Below are 17,469 nucleotides of genomic sequence, written 5' to 3' on the forward strand. Positions count from 1 at the left end.
CTTAAATCACACAGGAAAATGGATGAGTTACATATAATAACAATAATCATGGCTTTTATATATTTGCCTACATATATAGTTACCACTGTTCTTTATTTATCAGTGTTCTCTATTTCCTTGTATACCCTCAAGTTACTATCTAGTATCCTTTCATTTCAGTCTGTAGCAATTCCTTTAGCCTTTCTTGTAGAGAAGGATGACTAATAACAAACTCTGTCAGCTTTTGTTTCTTTGGGAATGTCTTAATTTCTCCTTCATTTTTTAAAAAAGATTTTATTCATTTGAGAGAGAGCATGCTTTTTTTTTTTTTTTTCATTTGAGAGAGAGAGAGAGAGAGCAAGCGAGAGAGCACAAGTGAGGGGAAGGGCAGTGAAAGGGAGAAATAGATTCCACCTTGAGCAGAGAACCTGATGTGGGGCTGCATCCCAGGATTCCAGGATCCCAGGATCATGACCTGAACCAAAGGCAGATGCTTAACTGGCCGAGCCACCCAGACACCCCAATTTCTCCTTCATTCTTGAAAGATAGTTTTGCCAGGTATAGAATTTTTGATTGACAAGTGTCATTTTTCAGCACTTTAAATATGTCACCCTACTGTCCGCTGCCTCCCTGGCTTCTGATGAGAAATTTTTTGTTACTCTTACTGAAGATCCTTTGTATGTTACAAGTTGCTTCTTTCCTTGTTCTTAAGATTCTTTTTGTCCTTCTTGTCCTGTGTCTTGCTGTGTATCAATACAAAGTCATTCTACTTGAGTTCATAGAGTTTCTTGAATATGTATATTCATGTCTTTTATCAGATTTGGGCATTTTTCAATAATTTTTTTTTTAAGTATACTTTCTGCCCCTTTCCACTCTCCTTTCTTCTACTGGGACTCTCATTTTGTATATGTTAGTCCACTTGATGGTGCTCCACAGGTTACTTTGTCTCTGTTCATTTTTCTTCATTGTTTTCTCTTTCTGCTTCTCAGATTGGAATATTTCATCAGAGCAGTTTTCATCATTTGCTGATTCTTTTGTCTGTTCAAATCTGCTGTTGAACACCTCTGCAAATGTTTTCATTTCAGCTGTTGTACATTTAAGCTTTAAAATTTTGATTTGCTTCCTTTTTTTTTTTAATGTCTGTCTCCTTATTGAGATTTCCTATTTGTTAAGACATCATCCTTCTGGTTTTATTCAGCTTTTTTTTTTAAAAAAAAAGATTTTATTTATTTATTTGAGAGAGTGTGAGCAAGAGAGAGAGGGAGGGAGGGAAAGCAGCAGCCAAGGGAGGGGCAGAGAAGATGACTCCCAGCTTAGCTGGGAGCCTGGTGTGGGACTCAGTCCCAGGACTCTGGGGTCATGACCTGAGCCGAAGGAAGATGCTTAACTGACTGAGTCACCCAGGCCCCCAGCTTTTTTTGATGGTTTCCTTTAGTTCTTGGAGTGTAGTTAAGACAATTGCTTTAATGTCTGCATTTTCTCAGGGATAGTTTCTGTTTGTGATATTTTGATTTATTATTTTAAAAATATTTAGTTTCCATCCCCATTCCTGGCAGAGGGCTCCTAAAATACTTGTAAATTCCTAAGTGATAAGAGCAGTAGGAGCATCTTTTTTTTTTTTTTTAAGATTTTACTTATTTGACAGAGATCACAAGTAGGCAGAGAGTCAGGAAGAGAGAGGGGGGAAGTAGGCACCCTGCTGAGCAGAGGAGTTGACTCTGGGTGGAGTTCTGGAGAGCTCCTGGATGGGAGGTGACCATCTGAAAAAGTAACCTTGGGAAGAGGCTGGAAGTGGAGTTAATAATGGATCATGACTATATGAGGAAGGCTTATATGAGGAACCTTCCATAAAATCCCAGCAGCTCAGAGAGCTTCCAGGTTGGTGAACACATTTAAGTACATTTAAGTACCAGGAGAGTGATGCACCCCAACACCATGTGTACAGATGTTCTTGTGCTCTGCACCTTCTCAGACTTTGCTATATGCATTTCTTCATCTGGCTGCTCATCTGTATCCCTTATCATATCCTTTAATAAACTGATAAGTGTAAGTGAGTGTTTCCCTGAGTTCTGTGAGCTGTTTTAACAAATAAGTGAATCCAAGGTGGGGCGAAGTCAAAAAACCTCTGATTCATAGTCAAGGTGGGCAGAAGTCTTGGGTAACCTGGAGACCTACTAATTGCCATTGGTATCTCAAGTGGGGGGTAGCACCTGGGTGGCTCAGTCAGTTAAGCATCTCACCATCTTTGCTTGGGTCATGAACCCAGGGTCCTTGGATCTGACCCCATGTTAGGCTCCCTGCTCAGTGGGGAGCTTTCTTCTCTCTCTCCCTTTGTTCCCACCCCTGGCTTGTGTGCTCTCTTATCTCAAATGGATGAATGAAATCTTAAAAAAAAAAATGAAGTGGGGAAGGGCAGTCTCATGAGAGTGAGCCCTTACTTGTGAGATCTAACACTACTGATAGTGTCAGAATTGAGTTAAACTGTGGGATGCTGAGGTAGTGTTGCAGAATTGCTAGGCATGGGAATAAATTCCACACATATAGGGTCAGAAGTGTTGTAAGTGTGGTCATTGTGTGAGAATAAAGGAGAAACATAGTAAAGTAGTAGTGTAGATTTTGCCCTATTCACTGTTCATTTTTTGGTCCATTTTTTGGTCCATACTGTCTTGTCTCTGCACACTTCATACTTTTTCACTAATAACTGGATGGATATTTTGAGTATTGTTAAGAAAAAAGAAAGAAAGAAAGAAAGAAAGAAAGAAAGAAAGAAAGAAAGAAAGGAGAAAGAAAGAAAAAAAGGCTCCCTAGTTCTTTGCAGATGGGCTCTGTGTTGGTGCATTCCTTCAACAATTAGCCAGGCTATTTGCATCTCTGCCTTAGTCTTCACTTCCTGTTTATGCGGAGTCTTAAGACCAGACAGCACTGAAAACCTATAATCTTTCCCAAGTCTTTCCTGAACTTGCATCCTGCCCTGGCCATGCATATGGATTTTTAGGACTTCTAGAAAAAGCCATTTTCCCCCAAATTTCTCTCTCTCTAGCTTTTCCTCCCTACCTTTCAGTATGTCTATTATTTATCTCAACTGTTATTTCTTGCCCCAGACAGCAGTGGCTTGTCCATTTGTCTTTCTTTTTTTTTTTTTTAATATTTTATTTATTTATTTGACACAGAGAGAGATCACAAGTAGGTAGAGAGGCAGGCAAGAGAGAGAGGAGGAAGCAGGCTCAGGGAGGCCCCATGCGGGGCTCCATCCCAGAACCCTGAGATCATGATCCGAGCCAAAGGCAGAGGCTTAACCCCCTGAGCCACCCAGGTGCCCGATCCATTTGTCTTTCATTCTTTGCCAGGAACATCCTCCCTGTAACCATGGCCATTTTTCCACCCTGAGAGAGTTCTGAATTAGGAAGAACAAAGGCAGGTCCCTTGTGTCAGTTCTTCAAGGAACCCATAAGCAAGTTAAAACAGATTGACAGAATTCCTTCAGATCAAGGTCTCCTGAAGTTCTGGACTAGCTGTCCACCCTGGGAATGGTGGCTGCCTTCAAGACTGCTCCTGCACTGGGAAAGGATGGGATAAGTCTAAGTTAAAGGGCCAGAACCTCATCCCAGCCTGTTTTGGTGACCTTTTTTCTTGGTTAAGCCTCTGCTTAGTGGCTGCAAACCTTTGACTATCTTTCAGAGTTTTGATAAAGTTGATTCTGACAGTTTTGCCAGGATTTCCAGTGTTATGGGGAGAGACAGCCTCTGGAGATCCCTACTCTACCATTTTTGCTGACATTACTCTTAAGTATTTTTTAATGTCTTTTTTGTTTGTTTGTTTGGGCATAATATGTAAGTGTTACACATGAATAATATGAGAAATGTAGTCTCTGGGGATCTTCACAGAGCTTGAGGAGCACTAATCACCAGTCTCTTGGTTATTCTGATACTCCATTCCCCCCACTTTATTGGGAAAATGGTGAAAACTATATACCGAGCTGACTTTGGATTGTATTGTATGTTGAAATTGAGAGTGGTCGTGCCAGTTGAAGAGGAGGATGGATAAAACAGAGTTGAGGACTGTAGCTTTCCTGGGAACCTAAGGAGATGACAGGAAGTCAAAAGACAAAGTGGGTGCCTGGGTGGCTCAGTGGGTTAAAGCCTCTGTCTTCAGCTCAGGTCTTGATCCCAGGGTTCTGGGATCAATCCCTGCATCAGGCTCTCTGCTCAGTGGGGAGCCTGCTTCCCACTATCTGTCAGACTATCTGTCTACTTGTGATCTCTGTCTGTCAAATAAATAAAATCTTAGAAAAAAAAAAAAAGAAGGCAAAGGCAGAGAAAAGAACAATGATGTATAATGGTATGAGCTTTCAAACGAAGGAGAGGAAACATACAAAAGACCATAGAACATCTTAGATGTAAAATAACTTCTATCAGGAAGCAGTCCAGTGATGAGGGGATGTCACGAGGCCTGGTCTCCAGGAGCTGCCCCAGAGCTGCTGGATGGAGAGCTGGACCTGCCTAACTGCCAGGGCCAAGAGCAACAGGGACATAGAGACAATGCTATGCAAGAAAAGCCCCAACCCAAGCTTAGCAGCTTGGGGATGAGGAGATGACGAGGAGGCTTCCAGGAAACAGGCCGCTGAATAGAACAAACAGCCTTTGATCAGCAAGACCGCAGCCAGGCTGGAGCAGGAGACTGAGATGCTGCACCACCACTGGGGAACCCCAGAGGTGGGCAAGGTGATCCAGAGCAAGGGGCTGACTTAGAAGGACTTGGCGACGGAAATCAACAAAAAGCCACAGGTCACAGCAGACAACGAGAGTGGACAGGCCACTCCCTAAAAAACAGGTTCTGGGCGGAATCAAGAGAGACACTGGCCTCAGCTTCTGGGGGAAGGATATCAGGAAGCTGACAGAGAAGGGACAAAGGGTGATATGAATACAGAACCTGGGAACCAGTGCGAGCCGGCTGGTCTCAGCGGGCTGGTTCCCCTGGACCACCAGCACCAGCGTGGGTCTCTTCACATGGAGGAGTAGAAGACAGGGTATCAGCCCTGCCTAGGAAGCCTCTCTACCCATGTCTGCTGGCAAACAACCCAAACCCTGCGAAGTAATAAATAACTTCTATGTATTCAGGAACAAAGCCATAATGTATGTTATTGCCATAATGATTACTTATGGTTCTTGTTTTTTGCACCAATGTAGAGACAAAGGAATAAAAATAAGATAAGAGAGAGAATTAATATAATCACTAGGAACCCAACGAGAGTATAAAAGGTTGGCTGATTTAAAAAGACACATATAGGGGCACCTGCATGGCGCACTGGGTTAAAGCCTCTGCTTTCGGCTCAGGTCATGATCTCAGGGTCCTGGGATCGAGTCCCGCATCGGGCTCTCTGCTCAGCAGGGAACCTTCTTCCCTTCCTCTCTCTCTGCCTGCCTCTTTGCTTACTTGTGATCTCTGTCAAATAAATAAATAAATAAAATCTTAAAAAAAAAAAAAAAGACACATATAGGGACACCTGGGTGGTTCAGCCTATTAAGCTTCTGCCTTTGGCTCAAGTCATGATCCCAGGGTCCTGGGATCGAATTCCACATGGAGCGCCCTGCTTGGCAGAGAGCCTGCTTTTCCCCCTGCCTGCTTCTCACTCTGCTTGTGTGTGTTCTCCGCTCCCCCCCTTGACAAATAAATAAATAAATAAATAATTTTTTTTTTAAAAGGACACATATATAAGTCAAATGATCTCCATGAATTAACGAGAACAACTTAGAACATGTTATGAGCAGAGACTCTCATGGCAGTAGCAAGAACAAAATAGCAAGTACTAAATAACAAACTGAAATAACTTAACAGTACTTCAATGAAGAATGTGGTCAAACATAACCAAGGGAGACATGCCAAATGCCAGGGGTAGAACTCCGTACTGAACCGTTATCATGTGTCCCCAAATTACACTGTGACTGTGATAAAACTGATTGCAAAGGGATTCTTCCTGGAACATAATAAATTGCTTATAAACTAAATACATAATACCTTTTAATGAAGTTAAGAGTATAATGTAATGAATCCCAAGAGGACTCCTCCTGGAAGTTAGTGGAAATGCTGTAAATGCTCTCTGGGCAATAAACATTAAGTTATGAGTACAGTTATACATACTGGCCATCCTCTCTTCCCAACCCCCCAACAGTTCAAACTTTCATGCACTCATCAATTTTCCATCAAGCGTGTCCCTTGAACATACAAGTGTGTACATGATCCAGAAAAAAATGAGGCGTCAGAGACATATTTGGGGAAGAAAGAAGTGAAATTGGCTTCAGAAAGTAACATCTAGGGGTGTCTGGGTGGCTCAGTGGATTAAGCTGCTGCCTTTGGCTCAGGTCATGATCTCAGGGTCCTGGGATCAAGCCCTGCATTGGGATCTCTGCTCAGCAGGGTGCTTTCTGACTTCCCCCTCTCTCCACCTGACTCTCTGCCTACTTGTGATTTCTCTCTCTCTGTGAAATAAATTTAAAAAACCTTAAAAGAAAGTAACATCTACAATAAAGTGCACTTAGGGCTCTGGGCGGGTGGATATAAACACTATGGAGGTGTAGAGTGGGGGGCACTGACATGGGGGAGCGAAGGGAGAGCTCTGAGGGAAGCATTCTGGGTTGAATTGTGTCCTCTCAAAATACGTTGGTGTCTTAACTCACACTACCTGAGAATGGGGTCTTATTTGGAGACAAGGTCTTTATAGAAGTAATCAAGTTTTTTAAAAAATGAGGTAATTGAGGAGGGCCTTAATCAAACGACTGTGTCCTTATGAGAAGGGATTTGGACACAGGGAGAACATCATGTGAAAATGAAGGTAGAGATCGGGGTGATGCTTCTGTAGGCCACGGACACACCGGTGATGGCCAGCAAATCACTAGAAACTAGGAGAGAGGCATGGAGCAGACCTTCCCTCATAGCCTCAGAAGGACCAACCCTATTCACACTCTAATCTTGGACTTTCAGCATCCAGAACTGTAAGAAGATTCATTTCTCCTGTTTAAGGCTTCTAGTCTGCGGTAATTTGTTACAGCAGCCCCAGCAGACCAACAAAGAGAGGGAGGTAATATGTTATGTATAAATGCAATACGTCACATTCCATTACAGATCTGAGAGATAAGTAATAGAAAGTCAAGTCAACTGGGCTAGGGCAGGGGAATGTTCTGGGCAGAAGGAAGGAAGGATTTTGCATTTATTAATCATGTTTTTTTTTAAATGTTCTATATCTTGTGATGTTTTGACATCTTAAAAAGCTTGCTGGCCTGCTGAGACTGTGCCTCCCAGGGCTGGGCTAGCCAATTCTTAGAGCTAGCAAAGGGCTTGGCCAACCCGTACAAACCAACCAATCCCAAGTATAGAGACCCAGCCACCTCCTGATCTAATGATCACACACAAGCCAATATTGCCTCTGCCCTAAATCATCCCAAGACCAGGTACCAGGCAACTAGAGACCACCCCTATAGCCCAAAGCCTGCTGGAATTACTCCAATGAGCCAGTCCTAAATCGCTTACTCTCAGCAGAGAGGAAACCCCAGGACAGACTCAGGTTTATGCTTTCCCCATCACTCCTGTTTCTCCCACCTGATCAAGCTCTGGTGCTTCCTCTGTGGCCCTGCATGGCATGTGGTGGACTCCACTCCCTCCAGGACCTGTGAGTACAATACATTTCTTCCTTCCAAGCCTCCTTTTCATTTCCTCCTGTGGCTGCACTAACTTTAGCATACCATCTCAAAAATTTATGTACTTGGGTTTCTAGGAGAGGTGCAGGGGTGGTGGGAAAACAGGAGGGAAGGGATGCATAATGTCTAACTCACCTTGATGAGTATTGAAGATACAAACTTATACACTTACAGAAGAACTCTGTCTGCCTAGATTCTAACGGCAAAAGACCAACGAGGAGAGGGGACCACCAGGGTCAGAGATCTGACCTGGCTGACGTCAGCCAGTGGTGGCAGGAAAGATCGGCCTCCTAGGAGCAAAGATGAAGAATCATCATTAGGAACAGTTATTAATACTCCTGAACCATGAAGAGGTTCCTCTGCCCCGGGCGCCTCTTCTATATGATTTAAATATGTTAACTCATTTACTTTGTACAACAAGACTACGAAGTAGGTATAATTAGTATTTCCATTTTACAGATTAGAGGTTAATTACTTGGCTCATAATCTCACAATTAGTGCCAGAACATATATTCCTCAGCATCAAACTGTATGTGCACAGACTGGAAATGGGGGCTTGCGACAGGGGGACTTTCTAGGTAGACAGAACAGCATAAGCAAAGGCTGAAATAAATGACAACAAGGGAAGGGGTGCCTGGGTGGCTCAGTGGGTTAAGCCTCTGCCTTCAGCTCAGGTCATGATCTCAGGGTCCTGGGATCAAGCTTCACATCGGGTTCTCTGCTCAGCGGGGAGCCTGCTTCCCTTCTCTCTCTGGTCTGCCTCTCTGCCTACGTGTATTCTCTCTCTGTCAAATAAATAAATAGAGGGGCGCCTGGGTGGCTCAGTGGGTTAAGCCGCTGCCTTCGGCTCGGGTCATGATCTCAGGGTCCTGGGATCGAGTCCCGCATCGGGCTCTCTGCTCAGCAGGGAGCCTGCTTCCTTCTCTCTCTCTCTGCCTGCCTCTCAATGTACTTGTAATTTCTCTCTGTCAAATAAATAAATAAAATCTTTAAAAAAAAAATAAATAAATAAATAAATAAATAAATAGAATCTTAAAAAAAAAAAAAAAGACAATGAGGGAAGAGAGCTCAGTGTATAGATTATCTTAAAGAGCTGTTGGAGAAAATCCACAGCTCTCTCTCTGAAAAATATCTCAGCTTATACCATAAAGGAGGATTAAAGAAGTTTTGCTATTACCGGAGTGGTTTTTCTGGTCTCAGTGTTGTCAGTCAGCGTCTGTGGTGGGATGAAGTCTCCTAGAGAGAGTTGCTTACAGGGTAATAAGGTATTAAATACATTAGCACTCACAAAATAATATATTAATAGTTATCTGCTAGTGTGATACTATTGTATACCAGCTATGTCTTCTATATAATCTATACGAACCACACATGCTAACTCATTATCCTCAAAAACATTATGAGGAAGGGAGAATTAGATGTCCATTTTATAGGTACCCCAAAACGAAAAGGCAATGGCTTAAAAACAAAACCATGAAAGCTCCACCAAGCAAATGGAGCTAATGGGCGGAGACATTGGCAATGGTAGTCAGAAAGGGGACATAGTAGGTGATAGAAATTCATCCTTACTGGGAGATCTGAAAACATTCTTCACTGTATCCAACTCTGTTATGGAAGCTCTGTATGTTAGTATTTAAAATGCAGGAATAAAAAAAGTTGAGATCAAACATTGACTGAAAAAGCAAGTTTTAGGACAACACATACAATTTGTAATAAGAATCCCAAAACCTAAAATCCAAAATATTACATGCTTTCTATGGGAACATTTCTATGCATGCAAATGAATAGAACAAGATTTGGGCAAATAGAAAATTAAAAGCACTTAATTCTCAAAAGGGAAAAGAAGATGGGAGAGAGTATGGTCAAATGGATCTTGACGCAAATGAAATGTTTTAAGTTTGCCAGAAGAGTTTACCTATTCCTTGTTTAATGCTGTTAATAAAAATTTTGTGCCAAAGATCTGATTTGGTTTTGGCTTTTACCCTATTCATCCAAACTAACCTTGAGAAGGCAAATGTCTTGATTCCAGAAATGCACCCTTAAGGCACTGGTGAGCATAACAAAGAAAATGTTTTGAGATGATTATAAAAATAATATTTAAAAAAAATATTTCAGCTGTGTAAAATTTTAGAGGTTCGTTCTAGGATTCCCGGCCAGCAAATTTGATGTGTTTGCTCCAGGAGGAGCTACAGCTACCGGGAATAGGTAGGTACTAAATAATATGAAGTCCCTTTTCAAAATGTGTCCTTATACTTTCATTTGAAGAACTTTTTAAAAAAATTTTATTTATTTATTTGACAGAGAGAAATCACAAGTAGACTGAGAGGCAGGCAGAGAGAGAGAGAGGGAAGCAGGCTCCCTGCCAAGCAGAGAGCCCGATGCGGGACTCGATCCCAGGATGCTGAGATCATGACCTGAGCCGAAGGCAGCGGCTTAACCCACTGAGCCACCCAGGCGCCCCTCATTTGAAGAACTTATTAAGAGGAGTCATTCCAAACATTAAAAATGTTTTAAGTGTTCACCTGAGCAATAAACGCATTCATTTACACATTTAACTGTAGGGTCTTCCTTATGAGTTTGCACACAAGTGAGAGAAAAAAGAGATGAGTCAACTAGACATCAAGATTTCTTGCACTATCAGGTGAGAAGGGGAGAGGGGTATTACGGAGAACTGAGAAAGGCGAGTAGCAAAGAACCAGGTGAAACAGGCGCTAAATCAGGCAGTTCGGAGCACAGGTGGAAAAACAGATGTGGGAGCCAGGCTTTGGAGAGCGTCGCGGCTACCTCAGCTCAAAAAATATCCCAGAGTAAGGCTGGATAAAAAAGGAAGACCAAGGGAGAGAACGTTCCTCGGGCTCAGAGATTCCCTGGTCTCAATGATGTCCTTTAATGTCTAGCAGATAGAATCAAACCTCCTATGGACAAAGTTGAAAACATCAGTTCTAACAAGGCAACATGCTAACAAGGACAAAAAGTTACTGAAAGATACAAAGGACCAAGTACCTCTTCCGTGTGATTTATATCCCTTAACTCACGAGGACCTACAACCAGCTTGGGAGTTTGGTACCATTAATAATTCCATTTTACTCAGTAAAATTCCATTTTACACATTAATAATTTCCATTTCCTCAGTTGGAAAACTGAGGCAGGAGGTTAAAAATAACCATGTTAACCCATCAGTACAAATCCACCTTTGCCAGAGATCCCAAATATTTTCTAGCCACTCCCCCAGCAACTCTGAATAAGTGGATTGAGACACACCATGAAACAAATTGGAAAAAAAAAATGAAGAACAGACCTACTTTAAGGAGGAGGGTTCTTAAAGAGCCAGAGAAAAAAGCAAGTTGCAGAACAATATATAAAGCTGCATCCTGTAAGGCAATAAAAACGCAAATCCTAAATAATGTGTGTTTCCTGTGGGGATATGTGTATGTATATATAAACATAAAACATATATATGTATATATACATATAAGTATATTTATATATATATAGGAGACAACTGGCTGGCTCAGTTGGTGAAGCATGTGACTCTGGATAATGGGATCCTGAGTTGGAGTCCCACCGTGGGTGTAGAGATTACTTAAAGATTAAAAAAATAAAAATAAAAATCTTAAAAAAAATCTTTAAATAATTTTATGTATGTATATAGGCTGGAGTTGCATATACAGTATATACATAAATCTATTTATTGGGGGTTGGTGTATATATAAATACAGTCATATGCAAAAATGCACATATAAGCATATGTATTTATATGTATAATAAAACTATATTTTATGTATTTATACATATGTGTACATATATAGTTACATGTACCCACACATATGTCCTCACGTTATTACTTCCTGTGTTTTATCGTCTTACGATATGGTATTTTGTGTATTGATCCGTAACCTATGTGCGCGTGCGTGTGTATGTGCTAATCAATACAAAATATAAAAATAAAAATCAGGACACTCCACAGATAAAGTGCTTACTTCTGGGGAGGGGAGAAAGACCAAGATTAGGTGGAACGGTCAGTCGGAGTTTTACCCCTTCTCGAAGACCGCCGAGAGGGTAGGGCCGGGGCGCAGATTGGGGTCCCCTGTGGCGTGGCGAGAGCCAGGGCCCACGCCCCGCGGGCCACCGCCCGAGGACCAGCCCACCAGGGCGCCTGCGCCGGGGGGGGGGGGGAGAGGGGGCGCGCCCGCGCCGGACCCGCCCGCGCCGGACCCGCTCATCCTCTCCTCCTGGGAGAGGGAGGGGGCGGAGCCTGCGGTAGGACCCGCCCCCTCCAGCGGCGCGCAGGAGGACGGGGCGGGTGTTCCGCCTCGCCGGGCGTTACTTCCGGATCCGGTGGCGAAAGGCGCGCGTTCGGAGTTCAACAGAGCTGGGTTCGTGAGGCTGTGTGGGGTGTGGCCTAGCGCGCGGTCGGAGTTGCTGGGAGACGGTTGAGTGGCCCGGGAGCACGGGGCAGGGGTCGACGGGGCGGGGAACTCGGACCCCAGCTTTAATGCGAGGGGCCAGGTTGGATATCCCAGTAAAGAGAAGGGCTTGTGGACCAAGAGTAGGGGGTCGGAGGAGGTGTACGGGGGTCACCTCGGTTAACCGTCGTCAAGACCACCCACCACCGTCGGAAAAGCTCACTCACAGCCGGAGAGTATAACGGAAGTCAGAGAGGCTCAGAGTTACTCTGATTCGGAAGATCACGCTCAGCGCACGGCAGCTGGAATCCAGTTTCCCAGAAACCAAGACCAAAGGATCGGACCTAACCAAAGACAATAACACTGGCCATAAATAGCGGGTTTAACCCCCCCACCCCCACCCCGGGATCCCGTAAGGTTCGGTGGTAGTAGAATCTTAAGGGAGCTGCGCCATAGGTTAAGGACTGTTGAAAATCACAGCTAGTGGTGGCAGAAGTCCCTGTACACGTTAAACTGGATCCAGAGGTGGTTTTTTTTCAAGTTGTCTGTGATCTCGACCTGTTGGGAGACGCTCAGTTCCCCTTCCGTTTGGGGAATGGCTGAGTTAAGTACGGAATACTGTTGTACTAACATGGGAAGCTCCCCGGGACGTATTTTGGAGTGGAGAATAAAATGCAGATCGCGGAACAATACATAGTCAGTCATTCTTTCAGGCAAAAAACAGCCCCTCCGAACAATGCTGTTTTGTTGTGGTACATATTTATCTCTGTAAATGAATAGAAGAAAAAATTCCCTAGAGTGACTAGGGAGGGAAGAGGGACAGGGATTTATGGGAGTTGTGTTCCATATATAATAACTTCAGAATGACTAGAAATTACATTTTTGGGGACGCCTGGGTGGCTCAGTGGGTTAAGCTTCTGCCCTGGGCTCAGGTGGTGATCTCCGGGTCCTGGGATTGACCCCCGCAACAGGCTCTCTGCTCAGCGGGGAGCCTGCTTCCCCCCTCTCTCTACCTGCCTCTCTGCCTACGTGTGATCTCTTTCTCTCTCTCTCGAATAAATAAAATCTTAGAAAAAAAAAAAAAACTTGAAAAAATTAGATTTTTATCCCTTTGAGCGTCCACTCTGTTATAAACGGCATTTGAATAGTTGGGGAGATACAATTCGCCATTAAGGGGTGAAGAATTGGGGGTTATGGGAATATGAACATAAAGGTATTCTTGAGGAATTCCCAAAAGAATATTAAAAGAGATTTTGAACGAGCTCTATTTGTTTAGTCTCAAAGAGCTTAAAAAACTGCTTTCCTAAACCTGTTCTAGGTCTACATTAGATGGTTCATTGGATGGAAACTGAAAGGCATTAAGTAATAATCCATTTTTTCAAATTTGCATCCTGATAGTTTCAGTTGAAATATTTTATAGCCTAACTTTATAAAATAGGGATTTTTACTTATCAAGCTATTCATTTCAATGATACTATTCATGATTCACTAATATCTTATACCTGTTAATTTTGTAACCCTATATTAAAAACTGTTAAAAACGAAAAGCATCTCTTGCCCATTGCTCTGCGATTGAGGCCCCCAAACCGAAAGAAGTCAGTCCCAGGACTGACATGGAAGTAACCCACCCAAATCGGCAGTAACCACTTGAAGTTGCCGTTTAAAATATATCAGTGGATGTAAGGAATGTAAGAGCCAATTTTGGGTTGAATATCCCTGGGTTACTCATTTTGTTTGAGAAAGGAAAGCAGACATAGATGTGCTCACCCCTTTGCTCTGGGACGTCCTGGCAAGTGGTTGGCAAGATCCCCATTAGTTAGGGTTCTAATCCTGATGACATCACAACTGTTGCTTGGTAGCCAGCCAGGTCAACAGAATTTTTATGAGGTGTTGGTTTAGGGCTTTCCTTACCCTGGTAAGATGCTGGAAGTCTAATTTAGGATATGTGTTAATGATCGCTGCATAACAAATTACCACTCCCGTACACATACAAAAGCATATGTTTTTCCTCACAGTTTCTGAGGGTCAGAAATCAGCAGTGTAGCCTGGTGGTTCTGACTCAGTCCATTGGGTTGCAGTCATCTGACCTCTCAAGATGGCAGCTTCCCATCTACTGGGGTCCTCATCACATGGGCCTTACTATTACGGCTGTTCACAAACATGGCAGCTTGTTTCTCCCCAGAGCCAGAGTTGAGGGAGAGGGAGCAAGATGGAAGCCACAGTGCCTTTTAAACTAATCTTAGCAGGTTCATACCATCTATTCTCTGTATGCTAGTGATCATACAGACCAACCTTAGTACGATGTGAGAGGGAACATAAAAAGCATGTAAAGATGAGAAAGCAGAGATCATTGGGGGCAATCTTGAAAGCCAGCTTCCACAGTGTGAGACCATTTCCTCAAACTCTCACTCTCATTGATAATTACCAGGTACCTACAGGATGCCTAAAGCCGAAGTAGAAATAGAGGAATTAGGAACACTGTACAAACTGGAGACGGTCAGCACTAATACAAATTCCTTAACATCAGATGGATGACAGGAAGAGGATAAAATATATACCACCACAGTTTTACACCCCATACTAAACTCATTATTAGTTACCTTGTGTAATGTTCTTAAATAACTGTTTATCCATCCAACTGAGACAGTATCTCTTAATTATCCACTAGATAAAAAATCAAATTTCTTGGGGGCACCTGGGTGGCTCAGTCGGTTAAGTATCTGACTTCAACTCAGGTCATGATCCCAGGATCCTGGGATTGACCCCTACATCAGGCTCCCCGCTCAACTGGGAGTCTGCTTTTCACTCTGCCTACTGCTCTCTCTGTTTCTGTTCTCTCCACTCTCCCTCTCTGTCAAGTAAATAAAATCTTAAAAAAAATCAAATTTCTACCTTTTACCATCTTTTTTTTTTTTTTTAAAGATTTAATTTATGGGGACGCCTGAGTGGCTCAGTTGGTTGAGCGGCTGCCTTTGGCTCAGGTCATGATCCCAGCGTCCTGGGATCGAGTCCCACATCGGGCTCCTTGCTTGGTGGGGAGCCTGCTTCTCCCTCTGCCTCTGCCTGCCACTCTGTCTGCCTGTGCTTTCTCTCGCTTCTCTCTCTATGACAAATAAATAAATAAAATCTTTAAAAAAAAAAAAAGATTTAATTTATGTATTTGACAGAGAGATCACAAGTAAGCAGAGAGGCAGGCAGAGAGAGGGGGAAGCAGGCTCTCTGTCGAGCTGAGAGCCCAACATGGAGCTCGATCCCAGGACGCCGGGCTCATGACCTGAGCCGAAGGCAGAGGTCCAACACTGAGCCACCCAGGCACCCCTACCTCTTACCATCTTATTACTTCCAAACATGTATGAAAATAACATTATACATTATATACATTATAATGTATATACATTATAACATTACACTGTTAAGGTTTATAGAACTTACCTTCTGTTGGGTAACCATAGTACATGACATCATGATTAATAAGGGTAGCTAGTGGTGGCTTCCTCTGACTGATATCCCCCCAGTTGAGAGAATTAACTTTGAATTCCATGTGGATATTGATGGGAAGTCTTCACTTTAGCCGGTTTGGTACTGGGCTTGGTAGAGGAGAGACAGGATTGGCAATTTGTGCTCACACATACACAGGTATACAAATGCAGACACACACACACACACACACACACACACACACACACACACACTGCCCAAACAAGGAAGTCCTTCTCTGGAATGCCAATGCTTTGTTCCAGAGTTTCTGGAGTTGGCCTTTTAATTTGGGCTAGACTGAAAGATGTTTGTAACTCTTGTAGCAAAGAAAACACTGAGTCTGTGGCATGATGTGACAATAGAGACCTACAAAATATGACCATTACATTCTTCTAATCAACTTTGAGAACACCTATCCTTGCCATGAAGAAGTTTCCATCTCTTTAGAGAGTTTGAATTTGCTTTACTGTAAGGGAAAAGCGATACTGTACATGCAGTATAGGTGGAGAAGCTGGGGAAGGGTGCCGTCTGTGCAGCCAAAGGTCAACAATTGTTAAATCATTGAGATTTCTGTCCCACTTCTTGTGTGACTCTGTCCCTGCTCTAGAGGCTAAAACCTCAAGAACAATTTCTGTCTGTGCTCTGACCCTCTCTCATGAATGCTTATAATTCATGGGTCTTACTTTTCTGTTCATTCATTAGTGTGATCTCAGACTACCATGAGAGTGGCCTGAGCAGAGACTGGCAAGGAAGGCTGAAATAGGTCTTGAAAGGCCATGGAGACCATGCAGGGAGTCTCAAATTTGTTCTAAATGCAGTAGAAGGGCTGACCCATCCCAAGACCCAACTGCCCCCCCCTTTCATCTTCAGATAACTACTTTCCTTTTTGAGAAATAGTTTTTGGCCGGGTACTGGGCCTTAGTAGATACCGAATGCTTAACTATGGGCCACCAATTTACTATACAACTTGAGCTGCTTATCATGAACTGGGCATTATCTGCTCCACCAAGCCATAAAGTTGGGTGTGTGCAGAAGCACATCCATCATGGACATGGTATATGTGAGATCATGCCCAGGCAGGCCCTGATGCACAGATTCCATGGAGAAATGGCTCATGTGTCTGTGGCTCCCACTCCTGCTACAATACCTTCTCTCTGCAAGTCTGCCTCTATGGCTTCGTGGGGAGTTCTCTATGATCAGAGCTTGTACAGAGGCAGGGAAGACTCAGGTCTTGTGTTCTGATGGTTCCGCACCAAAGACGGGCACCACTAGAAAGTGGACATGATAGACCTTTTCTGGGACATCCTTGAAGGACAATGGTGAAGGGAAATCCTCCCAGAGAACAGAACTTCCAGGCAATGGATCTGATTGTTCATTTTGCTTTGAAGGAGAAGTGGCCAGATACGTGATTATATACTGATTCATGGGATGTTGCCAATGATTTGGCTGGATTATCAAGAACTTGGAAGGGATATGATTGGAAAATTGGTGACAAGGAAGTTTCAGGAAGGGATATGGATAGATATGTCTTAGATGGGTGAAAAATGTGAAGGTATTTGTAGCTCATTGTGAATGCTCCTCAAAGAGTGACCTCAGCAGAGGATTTTCCTAATCAAGTAATAAGATCACCCATATACGGATACTAACTAGGCAGCCTCTTTCCTCAGCCACTCCTATCATCACCCAATGGGCTCATGAACAAAGCAGCCATGGTGTCTGGAATGGAGATCATAAATGAGCTCACCAACATGGACTTCCACTCACCAAGACAATCCTGGCTAGAGCCACTGCTGAGTGCCCAGTCTGCCTGCTCCAGAGACCCACGCTGAATCCCCAATATGTTATCATTCCCTGGAAGCAGGTCAATTGCATTAGACCACTTCTCTCATGGAAGGAGACGTGTTTTGTTTTTATTA

The 17,469-nt window shown here is 43.3% G+C and overlaps 1 protein-coding gene across 1 annotated transcript in view; it reads right to left on the bottom strand.

Annotated features, from left to right (window-relative positions):
- Positions 1–7,590, bottom strand: part of USP42 (ubiquitin specific peptidase 42) — a 70,401-nt gene extending 62,811 nt beyond the window's left edge. The window contains exon 1 of the mRNA XM_059155277.1: positions 7,573–7,590. The gene's annotated coding sequence lies outside the window, so the exon portion shown is untranslated. The remainder of the gene's footprint in view (positions 1–7,572) is intronic.
- Positions 7,591–17,469: the final 9,879 nt, after the last annotated feature.

The sequence above is a fragment of the Mustela lutreola genome, chromosome 17 (assembly GCF_030435805.1).
Source record: "Mustela lutreola isolate mMusLut2 chromosome 17, mMusLut2.pri, whole genome shotgun sequence".
Taxonomy (NCBI): domain Eukaryota; kingdom Metazoa; phylum Chordata; class Mammalia; order Carnivora; family Mustelidae; genus Mustela; species Mustela lutreola.